The sequence below is a fragment of the Echeneis naucrates genome, chromosome 21 (genome assembly GCF_900963305.1).
Source record: "Echeneis naucrates chromosome 21, fEcheNa1.1, whole genome shotgun sequence".
NCBI classification, from domain to species: domain Eukaryota; kingdom Metazoa; phylum Chordata; class Actinopteri; order Carangiformes; family Echeneidae; genus Echeneis; species Echeneis naucrates.
In genome coordinates this window covers 5,004,272-5,023,891 of record NC_042531.1, presented here as the reverse complement: position 1 = coordinate 5,023,891, position 19,620 = coordinate 5,004,272, and the positions used below count along the sequence as shown (strand labels likewise).

The 19,620-nt window shown below is 41.0% G+C and overlaps 1 protein-coding gene across 1 annotated transcript in view; it reads left to right on the top strand.

Annotated features, from left to right (window-relative positions):
* The first annotated feature begins 5,542 nt into the window (after window positions 1–5,542).
* Window positions 5,543–19,620, top strand: part of LOC115062181 (cytoplasmic protein NCK2) — a 28,071-nt gene continuing 13,993 nt past the window's right edge. The window contains exon 1 of the mRNA XM_029530806.1: window positions 5,543–5,786. The gene's annotated coding sequence lies outside the window, so the exon portion shown is untranslated. The remainder of the gene's footprint in view (window positions 5,787–19,620) is intronic.

The following is a 19,620-nucleotide window of genomic DNA, read 5'->3' as shown; positions in this document are numbered from 1 at the left end:
CATTAGAATTTTTTTATGGTCCAAAATTTCAATTAAAGTAAAAAAAAGAAAATGATGATGGACGGTATTATTGCTTCTGTATTCACAATGAATTCTGAAGCCAGGCAGAGATGAGGGAGATTTAATTCATTTAGAGATGTTTGTCGGACTCACTCGGTCAAAGATAGGAGGAGATTCAGTCATGGGAGGAAACATCCTGGGACATTTCAACAAGAAAAAAGTCTTTCAGAACAACTTTTCCCTCCTAAATGAAAGCATCTCTCTCCTGAGCACCTTCCTGTGATCGGTGCTTTATCACCTGAGTGTGTGAGGGTGATTAAAAGCCTCCTGCACTCATTTTCACTCTTTCTTTGCTTGGTGCCATTGCACTGATGTGGGTCTATATATGACACAGCAAAGCCTCACTCATTTAGCCTGGTGTTGTGTTCCCGGGCTGTTAAATCCCGAAGGAGATTGGTGGGTCACTGGACGCTTGATTTAGATGCTAAACTTGCTATTTTCTTGACGCTCTTTCTACCTCTACGGTCTCTTCACACATACCCAACATACCCGGACACGACCTCCCCTGGAAGCACTCGGACGTTTAGGTAGCCAGCAGTTTCACTCGGGCTTTTAGAGGTTCTGTAATTAATATGAGAAAGATGACAGCCTGGAAGAGTAAAGTCGGCAGAATCCTTGTAAAAACAATAGTAGTTTAATGTGGAACATCTCTTTCCCAACTTGGATTTTATTTTATGGCGCTACTCTTTTTCCACAACAAAACCCTCCTTTGTACTCTTCGGTACTTTAAGGTGATTTATAGGAAAAATACTATTCTATGTTCTGGTTGGCAATGCATGGACGTTGTGGGGATTTGTTCCGCTTTCTCCAACAACTTGATTACGATCTCCTCCTGAGCTGCCGATGGGCCAGCTAACTATAAAATCCAGATCTTCTGAAAGACTTCCAAGGAAAAGTCCCAGGCTTAATAATTTAGTTGTTTGTCTCGTGCTCTCGTCCACTAAGCGTGTAAAAGACTGCTGCAGTCTCATCTGACCTCACTTATCTGGACAACAACTGGGCCCCACTGTCTCTGGCTGCGCTTATCTTACTAATTCTGTCTTCTGCAAAGCATGGACAGCTGTCATGGAGGTACTCTGGCAGCTAGTACCAAACCCCTCATGTCCCAGAATACAGATCCAAAAAATCTGGGGGCCACGAGGAGAGATGGAGGCTGGAGGTGTGGCGGCAGCTGGGGGCCAAATTAGCCCACTTTGTAATGCTGTTACTCTTCGCTTTGGTGGGAAGATGAAAGTGAAAGGCGTGTAGATGCTTTCCCAAAGAAACTGCAGCTAATGAATGTGTGCTAATGGATGAATTAGCATTTTGTCTTCCTCCTTTGTCTTGACCACTCAAAACTCTGTTTCAAGTCTTGATACAGTATGCTGTCATTAATAGTATCGCTGTATAAAGCTGTATTTTTTTGTATCCCATAACCCAGAAATCTATTTTCTTTTCTGCAGATCCAGAGAAGTGACATACAGCAAATGGAAATTACTCAAGAAATCATTTCTGGTAAATTGTGAAATCCTAACAGTATTTAAACAAACAAACAAACAAACAAACAAAAAAACAAAACAGTATTTTGCAAAGGAAAGTTCCACAAAAAAAAAAGAAAGTTGATGTGTACAACATGGCTAGCAGTGAAATTTTGTGATTTATTCCAAGATTAATTATTTATGATGGACAGTTGCATTACCCCTGTAAAGAGAAAATATATGCAGTTTAATTTGCCTCTTGAATTTTCTTTTGAAGCGACGCCATCGGATCATGTTGGTTGTTCACATTTGTGAGTTGTGCTTCCAAGCTCAGAATTAAAAAAGTCAAAAAGCACGAAGCGAGGCCGAGTGATGACACTATGATGCTATCACAGCAACACACAACAGCGTTTTTTCCTGCTCTCAGCTCAGCTCTGCTTTGGGCCTCTTACTGTTTTTCATTTATATGAATCAGTTACGTATTAAAGGTCTGCGTGAATAAATATTTGCGACAGAGTCAACAAGAGTCGGGTGTTTCTGTGGAACACAAAATGTGTTTCTCTGAAGCTTTGCCTGGATATATTTAGCAAAAGTATGAGTCAGTCAAAACTCTGAATTCAGTAGTTTGTGCATATTTGTTTGGATTTGGTGTCACTTTAGTCAGCAGGGGGACAAAAAGCGACAATTCGTCAACAGGAGAATGAAATCTCCTCAGATTATGCAAAGATTAAATTGACATGAAGATTTTGTACAAAGCCTTTCAGACACTAACAGAAAAGTTTCAGTACTTTCTAAATCTAATCAATTAGATTAGATCATTTTCTGTATCATACAACATACACACACAACCAGGGTTGACCCAATGAAATGATACAGCTGAACTACTTTTTATTATTTACAGTAAATTAGTTACTGAATCAGATTACATAGCCTGGATTTAAACATATTTTTATTTAGACTCTCTTGGACATCAACCTAATTGTTATTATTATTATTATTATTGTTGTTGTTGTTATCTTTATTTAATTTTTTTTATCTATTTATTATTATGCTGTCCTCAAACGATGCTGACACGATATTTTTTTATTACATTTCTGTCGTCACGTCATCAGAGATGCACATATTTGTCATCTGCATGGCCGCGATAATCTACATTTACTACGAGTCACGTTTCCCTGAGCCTGCAGGCCGCCGAGCAGCAAACATAGCCTGGGAGCCACTGCTTCATCACGTACATCATCACCATTAGTCAGGTGGAGTTGAAGACGGGGGGCCTTTCTGCCAAAGCAAACATCCATTTTCATCAGCGCTGTAACTGTAGCTCCTCTCGGCGCTCAGCAGTCACTCAGTGGAATGATTTGGTGAGGCCGGCTGGTGAGAATATGAGGGGCATGGGTCTAAAGTGGAAGACATCCTGACTATAGCAGCGGCAGAGAGAGTGTTGACAAGTGTGACTCAGCCTCGATTAATAAGTCGAGCTTTCCTGTGGCTGAAGAGAGGAGGAGCATTAAGGACCTTCCAATAATTTTCCTACATTTGCAGCAGCTCTGAAGCCCCAGTGTGTTACCTCTTGGTCACATTGTTAGGGTTACGGTTGGTCAGCTCTTTCCAATTAAACCAGATTCCAGCTATTTCAAAGTCACTGAAAAATGTGGGTCCTCAACAAATAGGCCCAGGCATGTGGCTGTAATTTATCCAGTCGCTTTGTAAGTGATTTGATTAGTTGGGGCGTCATATCGATGGGAATCAAGGAGGTGGTTGAAAGATTAGACATTATTTTTACATCCTGAACGTATCATGGAATGAGAGGAGAAGTGCTGTGCGCTGTGCAAAGCTGTGTAACCTGCACACTCACATTTGACTCTTCCGTCTCTTCTGCCCTCTTGTGATCAGAAATTCAACACTTCTGGAGCCAAATATATCCATGCAAGAAACATTTGGTTTTAATTGGCTGGATTGTTCTCAGTATTCTACAGGAAATGAAATATAGTGTTTGCCCTGATAATATCTTTTACACCCAAAAGTCGAGGATGAGTATCACAGAACTTTGAAAAGTGTACATTTCAACACTTTGCCTGAGTGTAGGAATGAGCAGCAGACATGTGGAGGTGCTGTGGAGCTAGAAACGAGTGAATGAATCTGGCTGAAGTGAAATTATGAAGGCAGTCTGCTGCATGAGAGGCTGAAACAAATTTAGATTTTAATGAGCTGAATTCTGTGTGTTTTTGTGACATGGATGTGGTTTCGTAATCTTCTAGCTTTACTGTTTAAATATGGATGCGTCCTTCCTAGTTTTTTCTTTTGTCACATGATAGACAGTTTTTTTTTTTTTTTAAGTAAATCAAATCTGAACAGTTTTCAGATTGTATGTACAAAAAAATGGTTAAGAACTGGAACTGAAAAAAAAAACAAAACAACAACAACGGTACACCCACACATACACAATCCTTTCTGAGATTGACTTTCTGAGTCACAACAACATTCCTTTATGATTCATTGCAACTTCCTGTGAATATTGATTAACAAAGAAATGGGACTGACTCACTTTTACCAAGTTGTAAACTGTCACTGTCATAATGTCAGCTCAACGCCATCAAAGCCATTTTACAACATATTTCTGTGACAAATATAACAATGAGGATGAGCAGAAGGATTGCACACTGCACCTACACTATATCTAATTTCTTCCTTCTTATGAACCTCCAGGATCTGTGATGTAAGTTGTATTTATTGAGTCGGGTTTTCACTGTTCATCAGCATTAATTGTGTTATTTAAACACATCTGAGTCTAAATCTAAATATAACGACTGCACCTTTTTTTATTCTCCATCCATGAATGTATACTGTACCTTCGTCTTCCTGTATCGCCACCATATAGTAGAGTAATTCCCATAACTCTATACCTTCAACATACATGTGTCTTTACTGTATTCCCTTTTAACACTCGAAACCAGCCGGCTTTATTTGATAACACTAAGTATGGCACATGTTGCAAAACTTTGGAAGTGAATGTCAAAGCTCATTTTTGATGCAGTAAACAGAAAATATCCACTTTTTAAAAACACATATGAAACAGATTTTTTTTTTTTTTTGTAAATATAACATAAAAAAAATCCCTGTGGGTGAATGATCCTCATGCATCACTTTATTATTAACCACAATATACTTCAACCTTTTATTGAATTAATGAAGGGGGGTATTGTGTTGACGCAGAGAGGCGGGAAATGCGGGTCACAAGACTCTTCAAAACAATCCGTCGTGTTGTAGAACTCATCAGAACCGGACAAACACCGAAGAGAACGTGAATCTGTTCCCGTTATGGTCAGCAGGGGGCCACGGAGGCCCCCAGACTCCGTCCCCTTTTTCCTCTGGCGTTGTCCCGGACTGGTCCCGGCGTCGGTGACGTCACTCACAGCACCGGCGATCAAGTCCGCCGAGAACAGCTGGATCCCACCGGAAATCCCGTGAGGGTCCTTCAAAATAAAGCTCCCCCATTTCCGCCCTGTCCTTTTCTTTTCAATATATAATTTTGAACACACACACACACATATGTGTATACATACACTCAAAGTGTTTTGAAGTTGTGCTAACTAATTAGCAGCAGAAGCAGAACTTGTGCAAAGTGTCATTTCTTTTCCCATTCATAGTTTTATTTAAATTTGAAAAAGTCTGACAGCGTTGAGTCTATCAAATATCAGAAACTACTGAGGGAAAGTCTCTGAAGCCACAGTTTGACGATTCACATTTCATTTGTTTGGATTTCTTTTGCATGCTAAACATCTCAAATAATTAATAATCATAAAAAATCATCAGTCTAAACTGATCATTTCCGCTGAACTGGCAGCTTTGGAAGCTGCTTTCTGATTACATGTATCAATATAATATAAATCATATATTTGTTTGTGTACTCCTCTTTAGCGGAAGCGTGCAACAAACCAACACGTAAGACGTTCAACAGTTTTGACGTCTTTTATTTTGGTGGTCCAGAGCGGAAGTCCTCGTTAGGCGTGAGCGCCTTGACTGGACTGATTGAGGTGGAGGCAGTCAGCCTGCGACAGAAAAACAAGCGAGGACGGGTCGGCGGTCTGGTCTCAGCCCGAGCCGCGGAGCAGCACGAAGAGGCCGGAAAGCGAAGGAAATGTGGATTTAAAGGCCATTTTCGCCGCTTTGACGCGTCCCGGCTTCCGTCCAGTTTTGGTGCGCAGCTTTCCATTCAGGCGTGTTGAGCGTGTCGCCGTTTTGCCGTTTCTCTCCGGAGTGAACATCAAGGTAAGCCTCCTCTCTAAAAAACCAAAAACAAAATCAACTTAAGTTGGAGCACTTGGTCTTCCTCATTTTTTTTGTGCAGCAGTGAGACATTAACGCATCTTTAAAAAAAAAAAAAACAAAAAACAAAAAACCTCGCTGCCCCGCAGAAACAGCCCTAAAAAGTTGGGACAGAAATGGACCCTCACTTTGTGGATCTGTCGCTCGGTCTTTGTCCACTCAGCTCAGATGTGCTTTGGGGGAGCTCCACATTGTGGCAGGAATCTCAGGTTTTCCTCACGTTTCTTCTTGTCATTGTTGAAAAGTCGCCTTCTTACTTTCTGTGCTGTCAGTCCGAAAGGCTCCACTCCTGTTTTTTTTTTTTATAATATTTATCCAGGAGGACTCCCCCCCACCACCACCACCACCACCACCACCACCACCCTCCCCGGGCCTGCAAGCGCAGGCTTACAGTTGCAGGTCCCTCAGACAGCTCGGATTTCTCAGACATCTGTTCTGTTTGAGACATTCCCCCCCTCTACACACACACATCTCCTTTAATTTCCCGTGAAATAAACAAACAAACACACGTTTAGTATTTTTTTCCCCCTCTTTGTTCAGGTGAATTTTAGTGTGTCAGCGCCTTCTTCACCTCACACAATGAACCACATTGGCCAAAACACCGTACATTGGCTGCTGGTGTCAGTGTTCCTAGTGGCCCTTCGTGGTAACTGCAGCATGTTTCCCTCCCATCAGCTCCACATGATGGGATGCATTGCCTTCATTGCTTGTCTGGAGAATTTTTGTCTCTAAATTTTGTGGAGGAAAAGTTGTTTTTTTTTTTTTTTTTGTTTTGTTAAAAGCTCTTATTGTGGTGAAAGTGGGATGTTTGAGATTCCCTGAAGCTGCAGCAGGTCCACTTTAACGGCACACCTATTGTGCAGACACACCCTCTGTGTAGGGAGCTGTGTTAACACAGTGGAGGACAAGGTTCGCTCAGCACGACAGGTATGTGGAAGGAGCACTGCCAGGCCTGTTGAGCGGCAACCTCTCATCTGACATCAACACTGAAGAACTTCCCCCGGCGGGGAAATTTAGTGTGAAACCTGAACATGCTGTTTAGTTTGCAAATTGTGATTTTTCACAGTTCAGTTGCTTTATTTTTTTTTTTTTTCAGGGCTTTTACTGCTTTCGCTGATATTAGAGATATGACCTCTGAAGGTGATCCCTGTTAAGTTAAAACAGAAATTTAAAAAATATATCATTAATAGTTATGACAGCTGGTTATTATTATTTTTGTCATCCGTCTTCTCAAAAGTGAATATTTGCTGCTTTTTTCAGGCTTCCCGGTTAGTAAGCTGGATATTTTTGGAATGTGGGACTGATGGTGGCTATTTTTCCTCTATTTTCTGACATTTTAATCACCAGCTAATTCATCAGGAAGGTAGTCTGCCCATGAATCAATAGAGGTAATAAATGTTAGTTGCAGCCCGACCCCGTAGGATTGTATTATCCTATTGTAACTTTGTCAAATAAATCAGCCAGAGCTGAAACAATTAATGTGACTGACAGAAAATAAGGTTAAAGGAAGGATTTGCTGTTTTTCCTCCTTTAAAAATGTGTAATTTTACTGTTTTCAATGAAATCGGTGAGAGAGAAACAAACTTAAATGTCGGCTTACGCTTTAGGAAATCGTGATTAACATTTTTACCACTTCCAGACTTTTTCCGGCCCAAACAGTTGTTGGGGAAATTAAATGTCAGTGAGTTGCAGCCCTACAGTTGATGTGCTGTCATTACGCAGCTTATGAAAATTTCACCCTCGGAGGACAGATAGAGGAACCATTTCCTAATGAGTTGCTGTGAATTGCCTTTCTTCTCCTCAGAGACCAAAACTAATGCTGCATTCAGGCAGCCTCTTATTAATTAATAAAGAAATTCAAAAGTTTACATCTCTGAAGTTGTTCCCTCAAATTTAGTTTTACTGCTATAGGTAACCTGAAACGACTTTTCAAAGGTGTTGCTGTTTGAGTTAAGGTGTTTTATTATAAGATATAATTAAAAATCAACTTCATGCTATAAGATAACACTACAACAGGTTTGACAACTCACATGTAATGATTAACAGCTGATAAAAAGAACAAAAAGGTGTTTGTTCAAAAGTCACTTGAAGGTGTTCATTTCACACCTTTAAGTGGTTTTTGTTTTTTTGTTTTTTTGAGGTGTAATTCATGGTAGATAAAATCTGGCCATTACTGACGGGGGTATTGATTCCGTGGTGTCGATATATCGAAACTCACACGCTGCTCATTTGAGTATCGATTATTCCAGTGAAGTATCGGTACTAATGAATAAAGGTGAAATAAAAGTGTGTGTATCACCTCCGAGTCTTTGAGCCAACACCTGACACCATAAACTGGAACAAGACCAGAGGAGAGCTGTTACTGGTCAACTTAGCCGGGGGGGGGGGTAAGGTAAGGTAAAGGTGTAGTTTGTGTGAGAGGAATTGTCACGTGAATTGTCTTTTAAGTGTAATATTTTGATTTGGGGAAAAGAAAATCCCAGAAAGTATCGGCACTGATTGAAGTAGTCGGTGTTGTATGGAATCAGCTGTGTGAGGCATTGCCCATCGCTTATGGCCATACGAAAGTTGCCGTGTTGTGTAACTGAATATGGAGTGTGTGAACGCACCGCCATCACCACAGTGCAGCGTTATGATATTGACCTCAGGCTGCTGCATCCGCTCGGTGTTACTTGCTGGCTGGGTAAGAACTGCCGGCTTTAATTCAGCTATCATATTTTCACCTAGAAATTTTCTGAGGGTGTAAATTTTTCCTTATTACATTTTTTTTTTTTTTTTTTGATTTGGTAGGTTTCATTTTGGTTTCATTCGAACCAGACGTTCCCGTCCTTCACTGTCTATTTAAGTACATCCGTTCACTGGCTTGTCTTTTGGCCCACATCTTTACAGATTAGATAATAAGACAAATCCCGTCTTCTTCATGTTTGAGTGTGCAGTTATGAGCTGAAACTAATTACTCTGCAGTCATATGATGGTTAATGGGGCTGAAATGTCCTCCCACATTGTGAGTGATAAAACATTACACGGTGCCCACACAGTGTTTTGTTCATCCAACTTGCTGGGAAAGGACGGCGTCATTAACAAGAAATGTTCTTTCAAATGAATCTGCAGTCAAGCAGCGTGAGCATTGTTCGTTGTACATGGAAGGAGATATTGGCCTGGTATATGTGAATTTATTAGTACAATGCAATATTTATGAATGTAATAGTCTTTGATAAGTAACAATAAACGATCATACTTTAATAATGTAATTGGTACTTCAATATTTTAAGATGGTGATTTTAAAGGCAGCGAGAATATTTGAGTTGTGAGAAAAGGGTTTTTAAGTAGATTTTTTTTTTTCCTGTGTGGACTGTAAATAGATTCGTATGTCACTTTAAAACACGATGCTTTTATATCTACAGGACATTGTGTGACATTTCGTCTCGTGTGTCCTCAGCTGCATATTCTAAGATATTCTTGGATGCTAAATGAGTTATCACATTGCGTACCTCCAGTGCTCCTTGCTGAAGCTGCGGGGAAAAGAGATCAGTGTCCAAACTGGTGCTTTGGCTTTATAGAAAGTCTCCTGTTTGGCTCCCACAAGAAATCTTAATCTCTCTGTAAGAGGAGAAGGAATTAATAAGTGGCGGCACATATGTGCCATCCGGAGACAAAGTGATGCTCACGGAGAACATCATGTTGATAGTGAGATAAAGGTCATTCCATTGTTGTTGTAATAATCTGTAATCTGGGGAATGGGAAAATATTCAGCTGACAATACAGTAATGTCACCAGCCCCCCTTTCTATGACCCCATGATCTAGAAAGCAAAAGAGGATTTGTGTGTTCATGAAGCAGAAGGAACACCGATCAATGTGTGTTAACCTTGTTTATTTAGCACCTGGTGTGGGTTGTCGGAAGGAATCTTTTCAAATGCAGCGATGTTTTTCTGTGTTAACATGATTTTTAGCCAAACCAGTGATGTGATTCAGAGGATGGTGCTCTCAGTCCGGACCTTCAGCCAAGATCAAAATATTTCCAACAGTTATTTAATGGAACTGATAATATATGAAGCCAGTGAAATCTCTCAGCGTCTATGGGATGGACTGACACACAAGATGAATAAATTCAGTCAGTGTTCAGAATCTCACTGAGCACCATCACCAGGTTAATCTTTAGTTTATGGCTTAATATCCACAAAACTGAAAACATTTCCTGACAAAAAAGTTTTTACATGCCACTTTCATTCTGAATTCAGTTCCAAGCTGGCAAACAACCAGGATTTTTTTAAGCGCCACGGCCATAAAGCTCATCTTGGGCTTTCTCCCAGAATAATGACGTATACAACTGATTGATAACTCACTGACACCTTTAACAAGCATGGCAGATCAACTGCAAAATGACTGGCCCGTCGGCAGGATATTTATGTGTCGTCGTAGTGTTCATTAGAATAATTACTTGGCCGGCCTCGGACTGCTTATTCTCTGTATTCACCACCTTCAGATTGTTTGACCAGCAGCAATACAACAGATTCCTGTTGTGTTTGCAAATAATTGATTTTCATTGATATTTCATAGATATTTGCTGAATGATAAAGTCAAATTAATATTATTTTGGCTGTGTTGTTTTTACTTCGGCTGCGGCTGCAGCAGCAGCAGCAGCAGCAGCCCCCACTGAGGAGCAAACTCTGTCCTCCCCTGCAGCAAAAGGAGAAATGAGGGAGGAAATGAATGTCACAGAGCAGTGACAGAATATACTGCACCACCTATCAGCACAGTCCACCAGAGTCTGTGGTTTAAGTTTAATGTTTAATTACTCCGTTTCCTAAATCACAATTATTAACATGATTAGAGGACTCGGAATTCTTGCACGATCAGTTTTTAATATCTTGATAAAACAAAAATGTATTTTTGTTCCAGTACTGCATAAAATTTAACCAGATATTTCTGGACTAAAAGACCCCCCCCCCCGCAACAAACTACTTTGAAAGGATCCATGCTTTAAAGTTTACCCTGAGCTTAACTCTGTGTTTCTTTTATTACCGTGTTAACATGAAAAAACAAGTCGGCCAAAAATATCACCTGCTGAATGCCAGAAATGAAACATTTTCCTGACCTGAGCGCCGTCGTCTCTTTCGCCTGTAATGTTATACCTTAGTTTTTCTCTGACTCTGTCTTCTTCTTATCAGTTGTTTCAGGTTTCAGTTGTCTCATCTGAGCATCTTTTGTTCTTTTTAGTTTTGTCCTTTCTCTCCTCCTCATGCTTCATCTCTATCATCACCTCCCTCCTCCACCACCCGGCTTGAGTGTTCCTAATTCATGGCCAACAACTGAACCAACAGTCTGTTGGCTCTGGTGTCCCTGTGTCACCAGCGGGCACGGGGCCTAATCCTGCTCTGGGACCAGACGGGGGAGACCGCGATGGGAAGGGGAGGGAGGACAAACTGGGAGCAGGCAGAGCTGGTTCTAGTACAGTGGGACAGTATCTCAGCGTCACACTCGCTCCGTCCACAAAGCCACAGCTGTGGGTTTTGTAATCTGTGGATGGTGCAGGATGATGTCAAGGCCTGAAATGGCACGAGAGGGTTAGAGCAGAAGTAAAGTTATTGAAGAATTCAAGAAATGATGGAAGAAACATAAGAATGGGGGCGTTAGGACGGATGGAATTTTACAACCAGAAAGAATAACAGCAGACTGTGAAGTTTTATTTCTAAAACAGGCAATGCTCACTAAATCATGGGATGATACAGCAAACCTCCTGAGCTGTGCAGGGAGATTACTCTGGAGACTGTAAATTTGATCCTCCCCTCCCTCGACAGGAGAACACGACTGGATGAGCACAAACAGACTGAGGACTGCTTGTTAAATGCTAATCAAGGGTCAATAGCTCTCTCACACAATCCTCCGGTGTGTATGGGCTTCATGTTACACTGCAGAAAATTGGCACTTTCAGAGTGACGGGGTCAGCGTTTCCTCGAGGGGGAGGGGGTGACACCGCAAAATATATACAGCAGAAACACTGAGGGGGGGGGTCACTTATTAGCAGGAGGGCGTAAAGTCAGAACAAAAGTTCAGGACATTAGCTGCTCTGCATGCACGCACACGCATTCTATACCCAAAATGCTAAATTTGACCTCTGTGTGTTGAACTGGCTTCAGATCATGTGTTTGGTAACGTGGATCAGTCTCATGACAGCAGACGCACTATTGCACTTTTGTGTAATGCACACACAGTTTGTGCACACTGAGCTGCTGTGATAAATGGTGATAGGAGTCGATGCTGCACGCACTTTCTGTTAAAAACGTTTCCTTCCGCTTAATTGCGTGCCTCTGCATCGCTTCACCAAGCAATTTCACCTGTCTTTTTTTTTTTTCCCTTCCTTAGAGACCAACCCAACGTGATAAATTTAACCAGATAAAATGGGGGAAAAAAAAAACTGTGAAGATGCGACAGAGTACGTCCCCAGTTATGTTTGTTGACGGCTCTCCATTATCTTCTCATTAAACTGTATTCATTAGTGAATAAGCGCACTGTTATCATGAAAAGTGGAAAAACCTCGGACCTTCTTTAAGACGATCGGTGATGTTTGGATGATGGCAGCTTTGTTTGATAAGGTCATTATCAGTGTTGGATCAACATGGTTACATCCCTAGAAAATAATCATCAGTTTAATCAGGAATGAAAGTCAATAGTTAACCTCCTAGAAAAATGGTATTAATAGCTAAAGACATCCCACTTGTATCATAGTAGAGTGAAAGCCGTGATGTGTAGAAAAGGAATCATCAGAGTTTCTGTGGCTCATGAAAAGAGTTAAGTCGTTGTTGGTGTTTGTTTCATCGTGTTGTTTTCGATGAAAACAACCTTCATGCTCTAATTAATTTAATTAAGTGGACGTTTTCCCTTTTGGCTGTACTGATGCACAAAATGGCAGCGTGCAGACAAACATTGAGTTATCTCACCCGGAGCACAAGGGCTTTGCTTATCTGTATTTCACAGAGATCCACGTTCAGAGTTCCCCTCAGAGCGTCACGGCCCACGTCTCTCATCATTCCTGTGGATGCTCAGAGGGCCGTCAGTGTTTGAGTAAATATTACTGTTTGCATTTGTTGAGCTTTTCCTCTAATATCCAAATGAATGACTCATTTTTGTGATGGGCACACACACCGGCCTTGTTGATTTCTATGACAACCTTGTCCTTTCCTGTCATTTTTATTTTAATTTGAACTGAAATAAACACCGTAATAGTGCATAGTAAATGTCTGTTTTCACAAATACCTTCCCATAATTTAGTCTGCCCACTTGCTTTTGCTTTTTAATCCCGCATGTTGGTTAGAAACAACTGACCAACTTGTGTGTCACCTCAGTTTCAGGAGTTGCTGTCTCACAGTTGTCATTCCTCTGTCTGTATTTTTAGCTCATCGTCTTGATAAATGTGAGTCACTGTCTTTAGTAATGAGAGCAGGTAGCTTGTAAAAGGATGGATTGTCTCAGGCAGTTATTTAATCAAAATTTAAAATCTCCTGCTCTTTGCCTCATTTTCTGGTTGTGGTAAAATGTGGAGCATTAATCTGGTGCACCTGGAAACATCCAACCCGACATGAACCCTTTAGCATCATCTGAAGACGAACAAATGGAGATGGGCCCTTTTGGGGTTATAGAGCTTCTGTGTGTAGCTGTAGGAAAACAGAAGTGTTTTAACTGCAGTGTAAACAGTTCAGCGGTTTTGTGTATCAGAAGATAAACTTTGAAGCTCTCAAGTGACACAGGGAGCTTAAGTGATCTGAAATTGTAGCTGTGTGATGGTCCAGCTGTCAGTGGCTATAAAATAATGCACAGGATGTGATCGGGGGCCGAGATAAGAGCAGGTGAACTGTTGACTCATGACAGAAGCAATTATGAAGGTGTTTTTAGATCATTTTCCACAAGATATATGAAGAGGTGGCCGTGGTGGAGGGAAATACCCAGATTACACCCTGAGAAAAGGAAAGTGACAGCTCCTGATGGTGGATGAATGGTCTGTGCATTTGCTGGGACACGCATCATGAGAAGGATTACACAGATGGAATTTAACTCTGCTGAAAAACCTGCTGCCACAAAGCTGGAGCTAAACAATGCTGCCAGAATTGCACAATGAGCAAGACAAGACACAACAAAGAGCATCTACATGATGGTAGCTGCATGTCTGACTCAGATTTTACAAACCACCTGAAAAACCTTTAAAGTCGTGGCTTTATTACTAAATCTAGACGACTTGTCGTCTCACTAGTACCTAAAGCAAAGGTGCAGTCCCTTCAGCTTCTTTTTCTGGTTTTCTGTCTGAAGGTTCTCAGTCACAGAAGGTGAAACTGACTGATTCATTCACAAACTTTCCAGCTGATGGAATCCCCAGAATCAACATGTACGTGCATTTTTCATCTTCTTGAATTGTCTGAATATTTAGTTACTCATTTTCTGTGTACTACTTTTGATTCTCCAATTGGCTCCAATTTTTTTTTTTTTTTTTTTTTTTTTTTTTTACAGCACTCAAATTGTGTTCTGACTGATTATAATTTCTAGAAATATTTATTCCAAGTCCAAGTCTTGACTATTTTTCCCAAGGTAATATCACAGCATAGTTAAATAAATAAAAGGGGGAGAAAAGTAACTTGACAGCCTCAAAATCAGTCGCACCAAACAACCATCTGGAACTCAGTCTGTCTGATCGTGGCTGATAATTCATCGCTCATGAAATCTGCATGAGGACAGATTAATGCTCTGGAAACAACAGTTCAACTTTTATATTTCCGCTCTAAATATTTTTGAATATTTAAAGGCAGAGCGGAGTGAACTCACCAGTTCATGTAATTTTTAACATGCCAGCTGTAAGGATATCTTTTTTTTTTCCCCCACTTATTTATCCTTAAATGTGCTGCTGTTGCATGCTTGGAAGGTGAGTCAGTTACTGAAATGAACAATATGAGGCTTCCTCTAATCCATTTGCACCCTTTCTGAATCATATACGAACACACACACGCACACAGACACACACATGGCTGCAGCTGAAGGAAATCCTGCTTTATTTATGAGCTGTACAGCTCAGAGTGCCACAGGGTTCTCCGGAGAATTCAAGACTGCACACATACACAGTATTTTGCCTGTGGAGTCTTTCTTTCTTTCATACACAGAGTCATATACACTCGCTGAAGGACATCTGTTTACTCTGTCTGCTGTTTTGGCCCAGCAGATCCATAGTTGCTCGAGTTTGACCCCTGTCTTCTTCAGCAGTGCGTAGAGAGCTGCCGGCAAATGCTCCCTTCAACGCGGCGCTTTGCTGCTGTTTCATGTGGCAGCAGTTCAGTGGAAGGAAGGGGTGGAGGGGTGGGGGGGGCATCATCTGCATGTCAAAGGAGCAGAAATGCCATCCTGTGCTCAGGTCACACTAAATCACTGGCGGCATTCAAGTGTATCATAAAATGCCGACCTCTGGTTTGCCACCGTGCAGAAAGTCATAATGGAGAACTCGGAGAGTGAAGAGGAATGTTTTAAATGATCATCCCATGAATCCAGCAGCTTGCACTTACCAGCATATGTGAATTTTCACAGCCGAAAGGTGAAGAAGCAAAGTTGTCCAAATGATTTGGAGGCGTCTTGGAAGTTCATCCTTCCGTCTATCGTCGGGGGGAATTTAGCCAGGCGTTGAATGCTTCATGTTAGACTTCTGGTATTTAACACCAGAGTCTAAATTAAGCAGCTCAACAAACGGAGGTCTTAAATCAACCGTTCTGTACGGCTCTGAATGAGCTACAATCAATATTAATACGATGACAAGGCATGAAATGACAACCAAAGAAAAACAAAAACTATATTGGTGTTCTAATTATTTAAAGCAGGGAAGAATCTAATAGAGGAGAAAAAATATAATTTGAAAAATAAAATTTACAGCACAAGACGCTGTCAAACGCTGTCAAAATGTACATCAGGAGATTCAGTTGTCAATGCAGCCAGACAGGAAATAGTCAGGTGGGCAGTTTTTTTTTTCGGTCAAGATAAAGCGTTTCAAGCAGCGATCCTGAGAGGTGCTGGCTTGCAGATTTGCTATCTGCTTCCTGTTTCAATTGACAGAGTGTCATTAGAGAGCTGAATGAGTAAGAGCGTACGGAGAGTCAGCTGCAAATCAAACATGGCTCCGACGCATTTGGAGTTCATGCAGACACGTCAAAGAGAGAACTTTTACATATGCCGTTTCCTTTTTCAACGCGGCGCTGACGTCAGCACAAGCTTATTTAACACAGACAAACAAACGTATGCAAGAAAGTCAGGCAGGATCTTATTAACTATCTGCCCGTGCTCCTCAGAGTTCCCACGTGTCTCAGAAAACCTGGATAAATATAGATTGTTTCTTTAGCCGGTCATGGAAAATAACAGGCTTTCATGGAAAACAAACAGCACGGATACATTTTCCAGAGAATGTTTTCTCAGTCCTGGAAAATATTGGATGATTTCTCACCTTTTCCGTTGGCTGAAAGCAGGATCATTTTTTCGTGCAGATCTGCTTTCTAGATATGAATCAATGAATTCCAAATGAACCAGACTATAATGGTGGTCAGTTAGTTGTTTATTTCTAAATATTGAAATGATTGATTCTTGTGTTTCCAGATGATTTCATAAAATGAAATACGTGTGGCTTGTGGACTGTTGGTAGAGAGAACATCCTGTGAGCTGATCGTGGGACCTTTCTCTGCAAACAGCCGATTCAATTGCCCCAGAGAACAAGAGCAACTGACAGATTAATGTATCTTGGCCGTGTGTGTGTGTGTGTGTTCCCTCAGCATTCACTGCTATCCCATGTTTGGTCCACTTTTTTTTTTTTTTGTACCACATCTTTCTTTCTGCCCCCTGAAGTTGGACCTAAAGCAAATGAATGTTTGTCCACGGAGTTGGGATAATGTGGTCTGGACAGGATTTACACAGTTCAGTTTTTATTATACACTTTTTTTTTTTTCATTTGTGGCACCGACTTTGACCGTCCATTCAGCTGCCTTTAGAGGAAATGGCCTGAGTAAATTATCGGCACCTCGGCGTGCCTCAGGATGAATGGGGCGTTCAACAGGTCTGCATTGTGTTGCACCAGTTTTTCTGCATTGCTCTAGCTGCGTATGTCTGTTATCTCTCTTGTGTGCCTCAAGGTAGCATCTGATCAAAGAGAATAATTCAGGTCCGTAGCTGAGAGAGGAGCAGAAGGTACAAAGACATGGTAAAGCTCAAGCTGGGGTAGACTCTGCAGCGCTTTGTGGAAGAAGAGAGGGGGGTGGGAGAGTTTCAGAGGACCGTTTCGGACCGCGCCGTCGCATAAGCTCATTGTACGTCATACTTCTTCACAAGTTATTCGCAGTGTAGGTGGTTATAAAATGAAGTTGGCAGCCCATTGGGTGAGCAGAGGGTCATTAGTGGTGCTGCTGCCTGCATACTCATCACATGAGAAGTGCTCAGTGAATTAACTCGAAGATGCTAATTGTGCATACATCACGTTTGTGCACGCTGTAGACGCAGCATTATGGTTTCCCTCCCATGTTACCTCATTAGGATTAAGTCTCTGCCTGACATTTATTGCTTGCGGGGATCCTAACAGTATGTAATCGTGTGTTATTGCTCCATCTGCAGAGCTCGATGTTTTTCTGAGTGAAATTCCCCAATTCCCTTCCTCAAGCTGAGATTTTTCTTTTTCCCAGTAATGCTTTGTTTTTTTCCCCCATTTCAGCCTGCGTTATGATCCAGGCGTACACCCGTTCCCAAAAACAGATCCACATTAAGGTTTGTGGATTATAGGCAGTAACCAGGGCATTGTTTCTGGAAAGAGATATCACTGTTGAGTTTTTCAAATCTATTTTTTATTTCCACTGTGAGCAGCACAACTACTTTGCCCCCTTTCTTCCACTTCATTGTGGCTGAAGGGGAAATCTCAGAAAAATGGGAAAACAAAACCAAAGATTTTCTAATTTCTACATTTTATATATTTTTTGTTGTTGTTTGCATTAACGGATTCCAAACAGTAATCAGAATTTTTATTTAGGTTTTACTGAAATGCAGGGGCCGCTGCTTGGGATTGGAGCTGTCGGGGGCTGTTGGGAGGCTGATACATCAGTTTAAAAGGAAAGAAACGCCAACCAACCCTGGGTGGGATTTATAAACACCTCCATTCACGCACCATTTCATGAACCGATGCCAAACCGTGTTAAATGTCTGTCAAAGTTACTTGTGTTCAAATGCAGATGTGGATGTGGCCCAGATTGCGTTGCGTCGAGTGTTTGGTCTGCAGTACAAACTTGTGATGTATTTTTAGTACGGCAGTCGACCAGAGGATTAGAAGCTGGAGCTAACAGAAAAAAGGCTGCTCTGATAATCTCATATCCACACGTAGCGGATGAAGAAGTTGAGTGTGACCTTGGAGTTGTTGACTTTGATCCTTGGCCACAAACAAAAAGCTCTAATGATTTTTGAGGCTTGTTTCTTTGTAAACCAAAGATTGAAGCAAGAAAGCTTTCTGAGAAATGTAACACTATAAAAAGGTGAAGGTGAAGTTTGATTTGATTGACTGATTTCTGTCCTGTGTGTGAAACTGCTGCAGCTTGTCTGACAAAGGCTTCCACGTCAACCTTTTTTTTTTTTATTACCTGTAGTCAAGAAACATTCTGGCTTTTTTAAAGAGTGTTTAAGATTAAAATTCAGCTCTGATTTATTGTGTCTACGTTATCACTGTAGCACTCTCAGCCTTGAGGATCTAATTTCAAAGATGTGTAATTAGCACATTGTTTATGCATATTGTGACTAATTATCTTTTCCTGATTTCACATAATTCAGACTCCTGCAAAAACAAATAAAACACAGCAGAAACTATATATTATATTCAGACAATAATTAAATTTCATGACCCCCCAAAAGATTTAATCAGATTCATCCAGAAGTAGTTTGGACAGCTGTGTGTTATACATAATTTATCCCCCCTCCGCCAAAAACAAACATTATCATCAAAAGTTGGGAAGAGAAGCCCAAACTCATTACTTCTCTCTTGCCCGACTCTCACATGAGCAGCCTGCAGAGGCCTGAACCTTTACAGCCAGTGTACGTTCTTAGAGCTGAAATGTTTCTCATTTTGCCTCTTTGATTCCGCATATTCGTATTCAATAAAGCGAAGTTTCCAAGCCAATAATAAACAGCAGTGTGGAAACGTTTCTCACCTCCAGTCTCAATATTTGATAGAGCATCGCTTGTTCTCTGCTGGTTAACTGCTGTGTGTCACCTCTAATGCCGAATTAATGGTTTGGTTGTTCTTATTGATTTTCAGTTGTCAAGGTTTTTTTTTTTTAATCAATCATTAATGCGATCTGTTGTCAAGATATTTCCTGAATTTGTGTTTTGAGATATCGATCTATATTAAGATCTCAGAGATGTCTCACAAATGAGGCAGAGACAGTTAAAAAAATCATTCCCACTGAAGGTTTTATCATCTTCAGGCCTTTTGGATAGACTTGTTGCCGTGTAATTAAAATAGTATACATGTGTTATTTAGTTTTTTTTGTAAACAAACCTTCAAAATAAAAAAAGCAGTAAAAACCTTCATGGCCAACATGATTGCAGTTCAATGAAGCTGAAGTATGAGCGGTCTTTTTCAAACGCTCGGCCCCTTCGTCCCCACGCTGACACACACAGCTCCTTCTCTGGAGAAGAGTTTTCAGGAAAACAAAAATAAACCCGCAACAGAAGCTCAGAACGAAGGCCCTGGAGACTTTATCATGAGAGGTTGGAAAAACGCATCTAAAT